Raw genomic sequence first — 16054 nt, forward strand, 5'->3', positions numbered from 1 at the left:
ACTGCTTTATCAGGAATATACTAATATCTGAATGCACCTTAACATGTACACATTTAACTGTTGAATTTCGATTTGTTTTAGTAGTAACCGAAAGAGTATATCAATCTTAGCAGGGTGTTTATGTTTCATGTATTTCTGAGGTTTAGAAACAATTGATTTAGTATCATACATATGCACAGTTCCCTCCATCTTGCAGTAAGCGTAGCCTCGTTTTAAAATCTATTTCAATGCTGTTTGATGATTCCATTATGCAGGGCCGACTGGTGCGACAATCATTTTTGGCGCCCCCACACTCCATGAACACCTGCCTGGATTCTCACACTACCACCGGACAAAAGTGCCCCTCATTTCTCCAATCATAAGTTCTTGCTAAACACAGCACCTCGCCCCTGAGGTCAGCGCCCCTTCCACAGGTCAGCACCCACTGCGGCCGCACCTGTCGCACTGCCCTAAAACCAGTCCTGCCATTATGTGCACAGCCTTAGTGCCTGATTACATTAGGATATCAAACCCTAGTTTGGCCACAAACTCCAGATTGCAAATCGGGTGCAAATTATGTTTGTTCACCTGAATTACAGCAGGCAAAACCTGTGCCAAATTGCGGGAAGGGACAGCACACATGCTCTCTTTACGCGCGTCAGAATGGGGAATAACATGCTATTCGGAGATATTCAACTCGGGATTGGGTGCAAATTGCCCACCTACGAATTTGAGCACCTCACACTACTGCACCCACATTTTGTGGAATCGAGACTTTAGCCTTTAATCAGGGTATCCCACTCCCTACGGTTATTCGCTCAAGTACAGCTTTTAAAATTTCCCCTTGTGCCACTTTCCAATCTAAAGGAAATCCTCTAAGTAGTTTGGCGATCTGGAAACAATGCTGGGATGGAGTTTACCAGCCGACGGTAAGACAATACCCAGCTCTTGCTAAATAATATCATAATTCGAACACAAAGGCTCAGAGCAGAATGTCGAAGTGCTTGAAAAGCGGCCTGCTGCAGCACTTGACACTGTAAATCCATGTCCAGTCAGTGAAACAAATATCCTGGGTTTTCTGGGTTTATGATTTCTATTCAATTGCGCATAATGCTTGGCAAGGCTGCCAGTGCGAGCTGCCAAGCGCTCCCTGTCAATTACTACATTTTCACACTTCAGACTTAAACAAAGCTCACCCCAGTCAATAACGGAGACAAGCATACCTGCCAAAATACATGCCCCAGTCACAATGCCTCAATGATTCGGTAATTGCTATTCTGCCATAAATCAAGGGGTTTGTATTGACAGCCTCGATTTACTGTTTTCTAATGAGGGATGAGAGCCGGGTAGGGGAGTCATGCTAGTTTCATAGCAGTGCAGTGGCTTGCACCGAGCTGGGCTGTTTAACCGAGGCTCCTTTTATTCTACTGCAATGTTGATAGCAAAGTCCTCAAAATACGTTTTAAACTGATTTCATCCGCTGTCAGTGCATTCTTTAGTATTTTTGTAACCTACGGTATTAATTTTGCCTGAGATCTCATCTGTGTAATTGTATGTGTAGCTCCGGGCACTGTGAAGGAATGGCTTTCACAATATCGAGGCTCATAGTACGGATCTACAGGTAATATGTCAACATGGTGACCACCACAAAATCGCCCTGTGACAAAATTGCCCCCAACCAAAAAAAAAACGTACACAATACTGTCGAAGTAAACATAGACAAAAGACTATGGGCCTAATTTATGAGGCCTACCTTACTTTTGCGCCGCGGAATGTCACTTTATTTACGTTCTGGTGGTGCAATGTGCCACTGCATATTTATAGTCCACGTAAAGCCACTTTACATGGTTTGTCATGGGGCTTATAAACATGTGCCCCTTTCACGCAGAAAACTGCGTGAAAGGGGCGTTCCATGGGTGTTGCTATGGGTGTTCCCACGTAGCACCCACGGAACCTGACACATTCCCAGATTTACAAGAAATCATAAACCTGGGAATGGGTCCGAACCTAAGACACCCCATGGGGTGGAGTTAGGGAGGCACTACGATGGGAAATGTTTTAATTTCTCCTCCTGCTTTCCTTTTTCTATGTGTGATCCATTGTGCTGCACACATAGAAAAAGGAAATCGCCCTTTGTGCGCCGGCGCTTGGGAAAAGGATAGGAATGCACTGTATCACATAGATACGGCACATCCCTACCCTTTTGTTTTGACGTAGAGCAGCGCGCTGCCCTACGTCAAAACCTCATTAATGAGGCCCTACAGATTTACTATTCAACTTCAAATCTACGTATCTTATCAAATACAGCACACAGGGAAGATTGCAAGATCAACAAGTGCTAGCAAAGCTAATCAATCTTGTAAAACATGTGAACACAAGCATGCACAAATGCTTTGGTATTGGTAATGTTGATGGAAGTAATGGTAATGTGGCACTGCTGATAGTAGTATTGGTGGTAGTAACGGTAGTGGTACCAACGTGTTGTGGTAATAGTAGTGGTAGTGGTAATGATGGTGCTCTTGTTAGTGACAATGAGCTGGTGGTGTGGTAGTCGAAATGGTTGTGGTAAATGGTGGTAGTGGTAATTGAAGATTGCTCTATATAATTTATTTTAGTGTGCAGTGTACGAATGTTTCGTTTCCGGCAATAATTGTTTAGTGGTGGTAACAATGGTGATGGTAATAGTGATGTGGTGGCAATGGGGGTGATGGTAATATGAGAATGCACTAATCTTGAAATCCGATCGAACAGGTGTTTTCACACTTATTTGAACCCATTACCAACCCCAATAATATACTGGCAGTATATTGGCTATAGACTGACAATATGTTGGTCGAATGTAGACCTGGGGAAAGGAGAATTGGATAAGAGAGAGAAAAAAGCACACTAGATATCATCCCTCTGCCTGGTTGCACCACTGGGCATTGCCTGCACTACAAGACCGCTGACATGTAATGACAAGAGGAACCCTTTAGTGATATTAACAGCATGTATCCGTCACCTAAAGCCTAATATTGCAGATGATAGACCATTTAACAATCTCCGCATTTCCAACTTTAATCAGTCTGATGGAATTCTGTAAATTCCCAGAGCTTAAACACAATTATAATCTATGAAACGTATACAAAAAAGAATTCAGAGATATTTCTTACTATAGACAGCTACCTTCAATGTTATCTGACTATATCTGTGGATCATATTGTTGGCCAGTTAGTAGTCTTCATTTAAGCACTTTTCTGAGAATTACAAGTCCCAAGCTTCTGCTAAGCAGCTAATAATGGATGTCCTGGCTATGCAGGACTACCCGCCACAGAGCCCTCAACCAACAGGTACCTTAGCTGACTTACCTGCACACTCCTTCCATGCACATGCAAACACAGTGTTCTCTCAATCATCTGATGGAGATGACAGAGCTGGTGAGGAGGAACTCTCCACTATTCAACAATCTTCTTCCACAACTTCCAAGAAGTCAACCCTCTCTTTGATGGACAACCTGCTAGCCATGTCAAATAGGCACATATGCCAGGAAGGTTTTTTTTTTGCTCGGCCAAATCCTGTTCTCTGGGAGGATGTGTATTTTCAATAACAGTCATCTGTGTGAAGGGGTTACTTTGAGACAAGAATGCCAATGTGTGTGACACTGCAGCCAACCACAATGAACTTCATCATTAGATTGAGAGGAGGACCCTTGTCTTGGAGAATATTGATAAAAGTTTACAAGACAAGTTCTAGTGGGAATACCTATGTCTGTGAAGGGAGGGGAGTGAATAGCTACAAAGCTTGATCATGCAGATGATAAAGGCTAATACTAGCATGTGCCAGTGTCAATCTCCAGGGTCAAGGCATGCACAGGACTCAACTGAATCACCACAACAACCTGTCAAGACCACCCCACCCACAAACCCTGGCAACAATCCTCCTGTACCAACCACAAAAACACCACCACCACCACTCTCACCTCCACCTCCACAAGCACACCCGGCCTCAACTTGAACCTCCAAAAGCCCCTGTTTGTAGAGCCAAAGATGGGTGTGACCACCTCATGGATGTAAACAATATTCAATGAACCCACTAAATTAATACATATCACCTCACTCACTCCACACACCCAACACTGCCACTGGAATTGTGCGGGACTGCGGAGAATTCCCTGTGCATTGAAGTACATTTTATAATTGAGAGTAAAGTAATAATAATAATTGAGAAAAATAGTAAATGCACAATATATAGTTATGCACATAGCGATTTAAGGGTAGTAAGTGGGTGACTTAGTAATCTTATCAGTCCACAAGTGCAGCACATCAAACATTCGGAGTGTCGTCAAGGTAAAACTGTAGGATGGGCTCCTGGGCAGGGCTCAGCTATCTGCTGTGAGGAAATGTCGTAATACCTGGTGGTGAAGACAGTGACACAGTTGACAATCTGATGTGCACAAAAGTACTTATATGAGGAGGTAAGACGGGAAAACAGTGTGATACAAGAGCAGAATGGGAGGCATTATCAAAATACTCACTTGGAATGTAAGAGGGCTTAATAATTACACTAAGAGGTGCACAGTCCTCACCTGTCTGAAGCAATATAGCACTGGCATAGCCCTTTTATAGGAGACTCTCCAAACTGAGGAAGAGAGGTTCTGTGAAAAATAGAAAGATCTACTTAGCACTTGATTCCATGTATACAGGCGAGATGAAGTCTTGGGTTGCACCAGGAGTACCATTTTAACTAAGGCTAGTAAAATCCAAAGCTGAAGGTCGGATATGTTATATTGTACAGTCTGGTCGATGGAAAGACAATATGTAAAGTGAATATATATGCCCTGATTGTAAATGACAGGAATTTCTATTGGGGGTAGTGGATGTTGTTACACCACTCCTTGATGTTCCTATGTTGTGGGAAAGGTATATGTGCTGCATATTGTTGGTCACTGATGCTGCATTTTTTCCTGAATACAGTGTTGAGTGTTTCTTTTACATCAGTCATTGGATGACTGTACAGTGTCATCAGCCATGATAGGTAATTAGGTTTAGAGGTGTGTGAAATTCCCACACAGAAAGCGAAACACATGAAGTTTACCCACTTTTTTCACCCGTGGAGTGGAATTGAACCTTGTCTGCTGCTCCTTGGACAGAAAAGGACCAAATAGACAGTAGGATTAGGAAGCACTGGGCATGCATTTACTTTATTGCTAGCTGCATTAAGGAGAATACATTGCCTGTGTCCCTGAGATTGTACTTCTAAGGAACTTGTAAAAAGGATTTTCTATTTGCAGCACCTGTATGCAGGATCCTCCTGGCAGTCAGACAGCACACTCAAACTCCTTTACCGGGAACATTTCTGTCCGGGCCAGCCATTGTTATTAACTTAAAGTGATTACCATTAAGTTACTTATAATGGTCTACCCCTAATAGTTCCGGGGGGAGGGGGGGGGGGGGAATAATTCCTCGTTCCTTGCATTCCTCAATGCCCAGAAGGAAGAACCTTTGCTTGGCAGGGCATTTCACCTGCATTTCTGCGTTTTACAAATTCTGGGCAGGTGGATGTGGAAAGAGAGATTCCCAGCATTTCACATCTGATTACCACAGATAGGACAAAGGGAATCTCCTCCATCCCAAATTAAATACATATTAAACATGATGAACATGAACAGACATCTGTTTATGAAGTCTAGAGGATGTGAGTGCAGAAAATACGTGCTTAGACTTTGTCCATACACGCCACTTTTAAATCAATAATTGATGGTACTGTGCCTGAATACGTAGCAATCATGAATACTGTGGAAACATGGCTACTATGTTTGTGAAGCAGCAATTAGCATCATGGATTGCCTCCACATTGATGGAGTGGGTATGCTTCATGCTGCTGTCAATGTGAGCCATGTTGGCAGGTCGTACAAGTGTGGAGTGGTGTGGCTCACTGGTTAGAGGCGGCAGACCCGGAAGCAGAGAACGGCCCGGGACCAGGGTTCAATTCCCGACGCGGCTGGATTGTGGACCAGGGTCAGCGGACTCGATAATTCTCGCCTCGGTGCCTACTCTAACCAGTGATCACACTCAGCAACTCTGGGCATTAGCTTGCCTCATCTCTACAACGGCCCCCCACATTCGCCGGGGATGCCTGGTTTCACCTTGGAGATACCCAGTAGGGACCATCTCACAGGGATAGCCAGGACGGGTTCCCCAGCGGTCTACAGCGCCACAACGCCTCAGGGCAGCAGTGTGCTTTACAAGACCACATACATTAAATTACATCACATTACATTACAGGCAGTGCAGTCAAAGTCAGCAATGACATGTGGAATGTTGGCTACGGAAACCAGCCGTGACTTGTTGCCGATTTGGAACTGGTCTGTGGAATATGAGGTGCCTTGGTGTAATAAATAAGCTTGTCTCCAATATATATGGCAGGAATTCAGATAATGCACTTTGTGAGATCCCAGTCATTGATGAACCTGTGCTCTGGTAGAAGCCTGACTCTGGCAAAAGCAATACAGCAAGTAATCCGTGCATATTGTTGGTTTTAGGGACTGTGCTATGTTTTTCCCTACTCAGTATTCTCCTGGAGTCATATATGGTGAACCGTAGCAGCCGCTGTCCATGCCAGTGTACTACAACCTCCATTGTGTATTTTCTGGGTTAGGTTGGGGGGGTGTTAATAGATCATTTTTAACCCCTTCGATGCTGATGATGGAGCGGTTCCGTCATCAGCATCGGTTGGGCTGTGCTGATGACGGAACCGCTCCGTCATCAGTACAGCCCTGGGGGGGAGCGCTGGCGCTCCCCCCCTTGTGCAGGGATCACATTTGTTTTTGCAGGGGTGGCAGCGGAAGACCTTCCGCTGCCACCCCCTGGCCCCCCCACGCTTCCTGGTGACGTCAGCGCGCACAGCGCGCGCCGACGTCATCAGGAAGCGCTGGACGCGCTGGAAGCCATTTGTTTCCAGCGCGTCCAGGAGCAAGGTGAGTGTTTGGTGCTCCGGTGGGGCGGGGGGGCCGGTTTTCGGTGCCTTGAGGCATCGGGGGGGAGGAAACTGTGTTTCCTCTCCCCTGATGTCCCAATGCAGGGCATTCCTGGTGCACGATCGCGCACAGCGTCGCAATCGTGCACCAGGAATGCCCCACTAGACACCAGGGAGTGATTTTGGGCATATGTTTTTGTGCAGGAAGCGACCCCTTGGGCAAGGGTCGCTTCCTTTGGCGGCCATAATATTATTCAGACTTTTCTGCCCCCCCTGGGGCAGATCGGCCGTTTTTTTGGCCGATCTACACCCAGGGTGGGCAGAAAAGCCCACTAGAGCCAGGGATTACTTTTTTTTTTAAATCGGAAGCGACCCCTTGGGCAAGGGTCGCTTCCTTTTGGGGGAAAATAATTTTTCAGACTTTTCTGCCCCCCCCTGGGGCAGATCGGCCGTTTTTTGGGCCGCATCTGGACCCAGGGGGGGCAGAAAAGCCCACTAGACACCAGGGATTGATTTTTATTTATAAAGGAAGCGACCCCTTGGGCAAGGGTCGCTTCTTTAGGGGCATAGAATATTTTTCAGACTTTTCTGCCCCCCCTGGGGCAGATCGGCCGTTTTTTCGGCCGATCTGCACCCAGGGGGAGCAGAAAAGCCCACTAGTCACCAGGGATTTGTTTTTATATGAAAAGGAAGCGACCCCTTGGGGAAGGGTCGCTTCCTAGTGGCCATAATATTTTTTTTAGACTTTTCTGCCCCCCCTGGGGGCAGATTGGCCGTTTTTTGGGCCGCATCTGGACCCAGGGGGGGCAGAAAAGCCCACTAGACACCAGGGAATAATGTATATTTATAAAGGAAGCGACCCCTTGGGCAAGGGTCGCTTCCTTAGGGGGATAAATAATTTTTCAGACTTTTCTGCCCCCCCTGGGGCAGATTGGCCATTTTTTGGCCGATCTGCACCCAGGGGGGGGGGGCAGAAAAGCCCACTAGTCACCAGGGATTTGTTTGTATTTTGAAAAGGAAGCGACCCCTTGGGGAAGGGTCGCTTCCAGGGGGCATTATAAATATTGTAGACTGTTCTGCCCCCCCCTCAACTTTTTTTACCGTTTATGGATCCAGGGGGGGTAGAAAAGCCCACTAGACTTCAGGGTTTTTTTTTTATAGGGAGCGACCACTTGGCCAAGGGTTGCTTCCTTGTGCCCATTTCAAAAGTATGTTCTGCCGTGTCTTTATTTGGGCTCTCTGCCCTCCGTAGAGTTGCTTCCAGGGGGCCCACGTTTATAATGATTTATAATCTCCCCCCCTTGGGGACAGACCCCCCATTTGTGACATAGCCTGTTGTAATGTGTGTTGTTTTTGTTTCTTCTAATGTGTATTGTTTTTTTTTCTCTTTAGAGTGTTGCAGTGTGCGGTTCCGTTACTGGTGGTTCTGTTGTTCTGCTGTTTCTGTAGTTGTATGTGTTTGGTAAGAGACCTCTTTTTTGTTCAATTGTACTGTGATTGTATTTTTTTGCAAAGTGTGTAGTAAAATATGAGTATGTTTGGTTTCTGTTTGTTGTGATTGTAAAACATGTTTTGCATTTGTTTTTGATGTGTCCTTCTGTAGATGTAAGTTTTTTTTCTTCTTCTTTCTAGTGGGATATCGTTGCCTCTTTGCTGTGTCTTTGCAGAGTAGGTGCTGGTGAGTGTAGTTGTGTCTTGTAAGTGAATTGTATATATTTTCAAAATTAGTTTTTTTTGAAAAAGGCTTACATTTTTTATCTTACTTTGCGCAGTGTTGGGGTTGTTGAGTTGTTTGTGCAGACTCCTTTATTTGTAAGGATAATGGCTAGCCGCCGGATTACTGCTCAGCAAGTTGTTGGATTGCTTTTTGATTCTTCCTCTGACCATGGTCCAGAGTCTGACTCTGATTCTGAACCAGAGGTGGGAGGTGAAGATTCAGGTAGTGAGTTTTCTCTACGCATGGCTTCATCTGATGATGAAGACACTCTGAGTGCTGATGAAGCTACTTTTGGTGTGGATGATGTGCCTGTGGTTGCGGAGGACGTTGCTGCGCCTGTGGTTGCAGAGGACATTGTTGTGTCTGTGGTTGCGGAGGACATTCCTGTGCCAATAGTGCGGCAAGAGACATCTGGGCTGCAGCCTGGGGTTGCTAGTATTCCAGTTGGTGCAGTGAGACGAGAGGCAGCTGGGCGGCAGCCTGCGGCTTCAAGACTTGATGTTGAAAGTTCTGACCTCTGGGTTGCACCAGGCATGGTGCAGCCGGCATTGCCTGAATTTACTGGTGTTCCAGGGTGTAGGGTGAACACAGAAAACTTTTTGCCTATTGATTTTTTCAAGTTGTTTATGGATGATGTGTTTGTGGCAGAGATTGTAAAGCAGACTAATTTGTATGCTGAAAATTTTTTGAGGGTGAACAGTGCCAGCCTTAAGCCCCACGCTAGAGCTACCCGGTGGACTCCCACAAATTTGGAGGAGATGAAAAAGTTTTTGGGTTTAACTTTTTTGATGGGCTTGCTTAGGAAACCATCAATGGCTTCATATTGGTCTACTAGTCCCTTGATGGCTACAGCTATATTTCCGGCAGTCATGAGTCGTGATCGGTATTTGCTTCTGCTTCGGATGATGCATTTTGTTGACAATAGTCTTGCTTTGCCACGAGATCACCCTGATTGTGACCGTCTTTTCAAGATTCGGCCTGTCATTGATCATTTCGTTGATCGATTTTCTGAGATCTTTTATCCTGGGAAAGAAATTGCAGTGGACGAGTCTTTGCTGTTGTTCAAAGGCCGCTTGGTATTTCGGCAATACATTCCTAGTAAGAGGGCACGCTATGGAATCAAGCTGTATATGCTGTGTGACAGTGAGACTGGATATGTCTCTAATTTCAGGGTGTACACTGGTAAGGAATCCAGGATTAACCCCCCTGGTTGTCCGTCGACTTTTGGAGTGACTGAGAAAATTGTGTGGGAACTTGGTCGTGGATTTTTTAACAAAGGCCATCATTTGTATGTCGATAACTTCTACACTGGTGTGCGGTTGTTCAGGGAATTGGGCAAAGTGGACACTGTTGCTTGTGGCACAATCCGCTCAAACCGTAAAGGTTTCCCAAAAGAACTTGTGTGTCAGAAGCTTGCTCGGGGACAGTGTAGTGCATTGCGTTGTGAGGAGCTTCTAGCTGTGAAGTTTTCAGACAGGAGAGATGTCTACATGTTGACTACAATACATGATGAAAGCACTGAACCGGTGACTGTTTGGGGTCAGGTTGCAGAAGTGCGCAAACCTGTGTGCATAATGCACTACAATAAGTACATGGGTGGTGTTGACAGAGTAGATCAGAGGTTGGAACCGTATGCTGCTCTTCGTAAGGCTTACATTTGGTACAAGAAGTTGGCTATCCATCTTTTCCACTTGGCAACCTTTAATGCTTTTGTTGTATTCCAGAAATCTTGTCCCCAGTCAAAGATTACTTTTGAAAAGTTTCAGGAGTCTGTAATAGGCAGCCTTGTTTTAGTTGAACAGGCAAGTGTTCCTAGAGTTGGAGTGGTGGAGGATATTGCCAGATTGAAAGATCGCCATTTTCCTGGTCAAATTCCTCCTACAACCTCAAAAGACTTTCCCAGTCGGAGATGTAGAGTCTGTTGGCGAAGAGGTTTGCGGAAGGAGGTTCGTATGTACTGCCCTGACTGCCCTTCAAACCCCGGGCTGTGTGTACCTGCTTGTTATAGATTGTACCACACGCAAAAGAATTTTTGGGAGTATCAATGAGTGGTAAAGTGAACTGGTTGGTCTTATTGTTCAGTTTCAAAGTTTGCATTTGTGTAGTCTTTTTAGTGTAGTTGTTGAGTTAGTAGATTTGTATCAATTTGCAATTTGTTTTTGTTTTTCTTTTATTTTCAAAAAAAACTAAAGTATGATGTTGGTTTGCGTGTAGTGTCCATTGTCTGACGGTGTGCATGGTTTGGCGCTTGGCTGCCGGTGTCTGTGGACTGGTGCTTGTCTGGCGGTGTGCGTGGTCCTGTGTTTTGTTGGCCGTGTGCGTGCTCTTGCGCTTGCCTGGTGTTGTGTTTGGATTTGTCCTTGGCTGGTGGTGTGCGTGGAGTGGCGCTTGGCTGGTGGTGTGCGTGGAGTGGCGCTTGGCTGGTGGTGTGCGTGGAGTGATACTTGGCTGTCTGTGCACGAAGTGGTGCTTGGCTGGCGGTGTGTGTGGAGTTGCGCTTGGCTGGTGGTGTGTGTGGAGTGGCGCTTGGCTGGTGGTGTGCATGGAGTGCTACTTGGCTGGCGGTGTGCATGGTCCGGTGCTTGGATGGTGGTGCGCGTGGAGTGGCGCTTGGCTGGCGGTGTGTGTGGAGTGGTACTTGGGTGTCTACTTTTCAGAAATGTGTGGGTTTGGTAGGTTTTCCTACATGGCCGTCTCGCAAGGGGCCAAAAACCCAGGTAACCCCTCTTTCAAAAGCTGGTGGGATTGACATTCAATACCACCAGCTTTTGCAAGAGGGGTTACCTGGGTTTTTGGCCCCGTGCGAGACGGCCATTTAGGGAAACCTACCAAACCCACACATTTCTGAAAAGTAGACACCCGGGGGCTTCCAAGGAGGTATGGCTTGCGTGGATCCTCCAACGTTCCTTTACCCAGAATCCCTTGCAAACCTCAATTTTTGATGGAAAAATCAGTTTTGACACACTTTTTTTGTGTGGGAAAGCGTGGCATCACTGGGCTCACACAAATTTCCTCCCACCCAGCGTTCCCCCAGGTCTCCCGATAAAAATGGTACCTCACTTGCGTGGGTAGGCATAGTGGCTGCAACAGGAAAAGGTCCAAATCGTACGGTGGAGACATTACAATAACCAATAGCAAGATTACCTTCTTTTTTGGGGGGGGGGGGGGACTGAGTTTTTTGGCCGGGGCTCGGCGGGCATCTTTGGAAACTACCAAACCCAAACAGTTCTGAAAACTAGACACCCGGGGGAGTCCAGGGAGGTATGGAATGCGTGGGTCCCCCAATGTTTTCCTACCCAGAAATCCCTGCAAACCACAAATTTAGGTTAAAAAAACAGTTTTCCATACATTTTTGCGTGGGATCGCCGTGTCGGCACAAATGTCCTACCACCCTGCGTTCCCCTTGTTCTCCCGAGTAAAATGATACCTCACTTGTGTGGGTGGGCCAAAGGCCTGTGACTAAGGCAGGGGGGCTTAATTTGTTACACTGAAATACTACTTTTTTCAACATTCGTTTTTGGCCTGTTCTGCTTTGGGGCACCCATACAAGTGAGGTATCCTTTTACTCGGGAGAACAAGGGGAGCGCTGGGTGGTAGGACATTTTTGCCGGCACGGTGATTCCACGCAAAAAAGTTTGAAAAAGTGATTATTTTACCTAATTTTAAGGTTTGCAAGGTGTTCTTGGTAGGAAAACGTTTGGGGACCCACGCATGCCATACCTCCCTGGACTCCCCCGGGGGTCTACTTTTCAGAACTGTTTGGGTTTTGTACTTTCCAAAGAATACCACCGAGCCCCGGGCCAAAAACTCAGGTGCCCCCCCAAAATCAAGGTTGTTTTGCAATTTGGTATTGTAAATTCACCACCGTACAATTTGAACCATTTCCTTTCGCAGCCACTATGCCTACCCACGCAAGTGAGGTACCATTTTTATCGGGAGACCTGGGGGAACGTTGGGTGGGAGGAAATTTGTGTGAGCCCAGTGACGCCACGCTTTCCCACACAAAAAAAGTGTGAAAAAACTGACTTTTTCTGCAAAAATTGAGGTTTGCAAGGGATTCTGGGTAAAGGAACGTTGGAGGATCCACGCAAACCATACCTCCTTGGAAGCCCCCGGGTGTCTACTTTTCATAAATGTGTGGGTTTGGTAGGTTTTCCTACATGGCCGTCTCGCAAGGGGCCAAAAACCCAGGTAACCCCTCTTTCAAAAGCTGGTGTTATTGAATGTCAATCCCACCAGCTTTTGCAAGAGGGGTTACCTGGATTTTTGGCCCCGTGCGAGACGGCCATTTAGGGAAACCTACCAAACCCACACATTTCTGAAAAGTAGACACCCGGGGGCTTCCAAGGAGGTATGGCTTGCGTGGATCCTCCAACGTTCCTTTACCCAGAATCCCTTGCAAACCTCAATTTTAGCTTAAAAAAATCCTTTTTTGTCAAACTTTTTTGCATGGGAAAGCGTGGCATCACTGGGCTCACACAAATTTCCTCCCACCCAGCGTTCCCCCAGGTCTCCCGATAAAAATGGTACCTCACTTGCGTGGGTAGGCATAGTGGCTGCAACAGGAAACGGTCCAAATCGTACGGTGGAGACATTGCAATAACCAATAGCAAGATTACCTTCTTTTTTGGGGGGGGGGGGACTGAGTTTTTGGACCGGGGCTCGGCGGGCATCTTTGGAAACTACCAAACCCAAACAGTTCTGAAAACTAGACACCCGGGGGAGTCCAGGGAGGTATGGCATGCGTGGGTCCCCCAATGTTTTCCTACCCAGAAATCCCTGCAAACCACAAGTTTAGGTTAAAAAAATAGTTTTCCATACATTTTTGCGTGGGATCGCCGTGTCGGCACAAATGTCCTACCACCCTGCGTTCCCCTTGTTCTCCCGAGTAAAATGATACCTCACTTGTGTGGGTGGGCCAAAGGCCTGTGACTAAGGCAGGGGGGCTTAATTTGTTACACTGAAATACTACTTTTTTCAACATTCGTTTTTGGCCTGTTCTGCTTTGGGGCACCCACACAAGTGAGGTATCCTTTTACTCGGGAGAACAAGGGGAGCGCTGGGTGGTAGGACATTTTTGCCGGCACGGTGATTCCACGCAAAAAAGTTTGAAAAAGTGATTATTTTACCTAATTTTAAGGTTTGCAAGGTGTTCTGGGTAGGAAAACGTTCGGGGACCCATGCATGCCATACCTCCCTGGACTCCCCCGGGGGTCTACTTTTCAGAACTGTTTGGGTTTTGTACTTTCCAAAGAATACCACCGAGCCCCGGGCCAAAAACTCAGGTGCCCCCCCCCCCAAAATCAAGGTTGTTTTGCAATTTGGGATTGTAAATTCACCACCGTACAATTTGAACCATTTCCTTTCGCAGCCACTATGCCTACCCACGCAAGTGAGGTACCATTTTTCTCGGGAGACCTGGGGGAACGCTGGGTGGGTGGAAATTTGTTGATGCACGCAGATTCCGGAACTTTCCACCACAGAAATGTGAGGAAAATGCGTATTTTTTTCCAATTTCTTAGCTTTGCAAGGGATTCTGGGTAAGAGAACCTGGGGGTAGGCAGTCGAGTGACCCCATCCTGAATTCCCCTGGGTGTCTACTTTTCAAAAATGTATAGGTTTGCTAGGTTTCCCTAGGTGCCGGCAGAGCTAGGGTTCAAAAACAAAAGGTAGTCTCTTTGCCCAAAACGTGCACAATTTCACTGAAAAATTGAGTTGTGACCACGTTGCGTTTTGCACTGTTTCCTGTCGCAGCCACTATGCCTACCCAGGCAAGTGAGGTACCATTTTTCTCGGGAGACCTGGGGGAACGCTGGGTGGGTGGAAATTTGTTGATCCACGCAGATTCCGGAACTTTCCACCACAGAAATGTGAGGAAAATGCGGTTTCTTTTCCAATTTCTTAGCTTTGCAAGGGATTCTGGGTAAGAGAACCTGGGGGTAGGCAGTCGAGTGACCCCATCCTGAATTCCCCTGGGTGTCTACTTTTCAAAAATGTATAGGTTTGCTAGGTTTCCCTAGGTGCCGGCAGAGCTAGGGTTCAAAAACAAAAGGTAGTCTCTTTGCCCAAAACGTGCACAATTTCACTGAAAAATTGAGTTGTGACCACGTTGCGTTTTGCACTGTTTCCTGTCGCAGCCACTATGCCTACCCAGGCAAGTGAGGTACCATTTTTCTCGGGAGACCTGGGGGAACGCTGGGTGGGTGGAAATTTGTTGATCCACGCAGATTCCGGAACTTTCCACCACAGAAATGTGAGGAAAATGCGTTTTTTTTTCCAATTTCTTAGCTTTGCAAGGGATTCTGGGTAAGAGAACCTGGGGGTAGGCAGTCGAGTGACCCCATCCTGAATTTCCCTGGGTGTCTACTTTTCAAAAATGTATAGGTTTGCTAGGTTTCCCTAGGTGCCGACAGAGCTAGGGTTCAAAAACAAAAGGTAGTCTCTTTGCCCAAAACGTGCACAATTTCACTGAAAAATTGAGTTGTGACCACGTTGCGTTTTGCACTGTTTCCTGTCGCAGCCACTATGCCTACCCAGGCAAGTGAGGTACCATTTTTCTCGGGAGACCTGGGGGAACGCTGGGTGGGTGGAAATTTGTTGATGCACGCAGATTCCGGAACTTTCCACCACAGAAATGTGAGGAAAATGCGTTTTTTTTTCCAATTTCTTAGCTTTGCAAGGGATTCTGGGTAAGAGAACCTGGGGGTAGGCAGTCGAGTGACCCCATCCTGAATTCCCCTGGGTGTCTACTTTTCAAAAATGTATAGGTTTGCTAGGTTTCCCTAGGTGCCGGCAGAGCTAGGGTTCAAAAACAAAAGGTAGTCTCTTTGCCCAAAACGTGCACAATTTCACTGAAAAATTGAGTTGTGACCACGTTGCGTTTTGCACTGTTTCCTGTCGCAGCCACTATGCCTACCCAGGCAAGTGAGGTACCATTTTTCTCGGGAGACCTGGGGGAACGCTGGGTGGGTGGAAATTTGTTGATCCACGCAGATTCCGGAACTTTCCACCACAGAAATGTGAGGAAAATGCGTTTTTTTTTCCAATTTCTTAGCTTTGCAAGGGATTCTGGGTAAGAGAACCTGGGGGTAGGCAGTCGAGTGACCCCATCCTGAATTCCCCTGGGTGTCTACTTTTCAAAAATGTATAGGTTTGCTAGGTTTCCCTAGGTGCCGGCAGAGCTAGGGTTCAAAAACAAAAGGTAGTCTCTTTGCCCAAAACGTGCACAATTTCACAGAAAAATTGAGTTGTGACCACGTTGCGTTTTGCACTGTTTCCTGTCGCAGCCACTATGCCTACCCAGGCAAGTGAGGTACCATTTTTCTCGGGAGACCTGGGGGAACGCTGGGTGGGTGGAAATTTGTTGATCCACGCAGATTCCGGAACTTTCCACCACAGAAATGT

Source organism: Lissotriton vulgaris, chromosome 8 (genome assembly GCF_964263255.1).
Source record: "Lissotriton vulgaris chromosome 8, aLisVul1.2, whole genome shotgun sequence".
In the NCBI taxonomy this organism is placed as follows: domain Eukaryota; kingdom Metazoa; phylum Chordata; class Amphibia; order Caudata; family Salamandridae; genus Lissotriton; species Lissotriton vulgaris.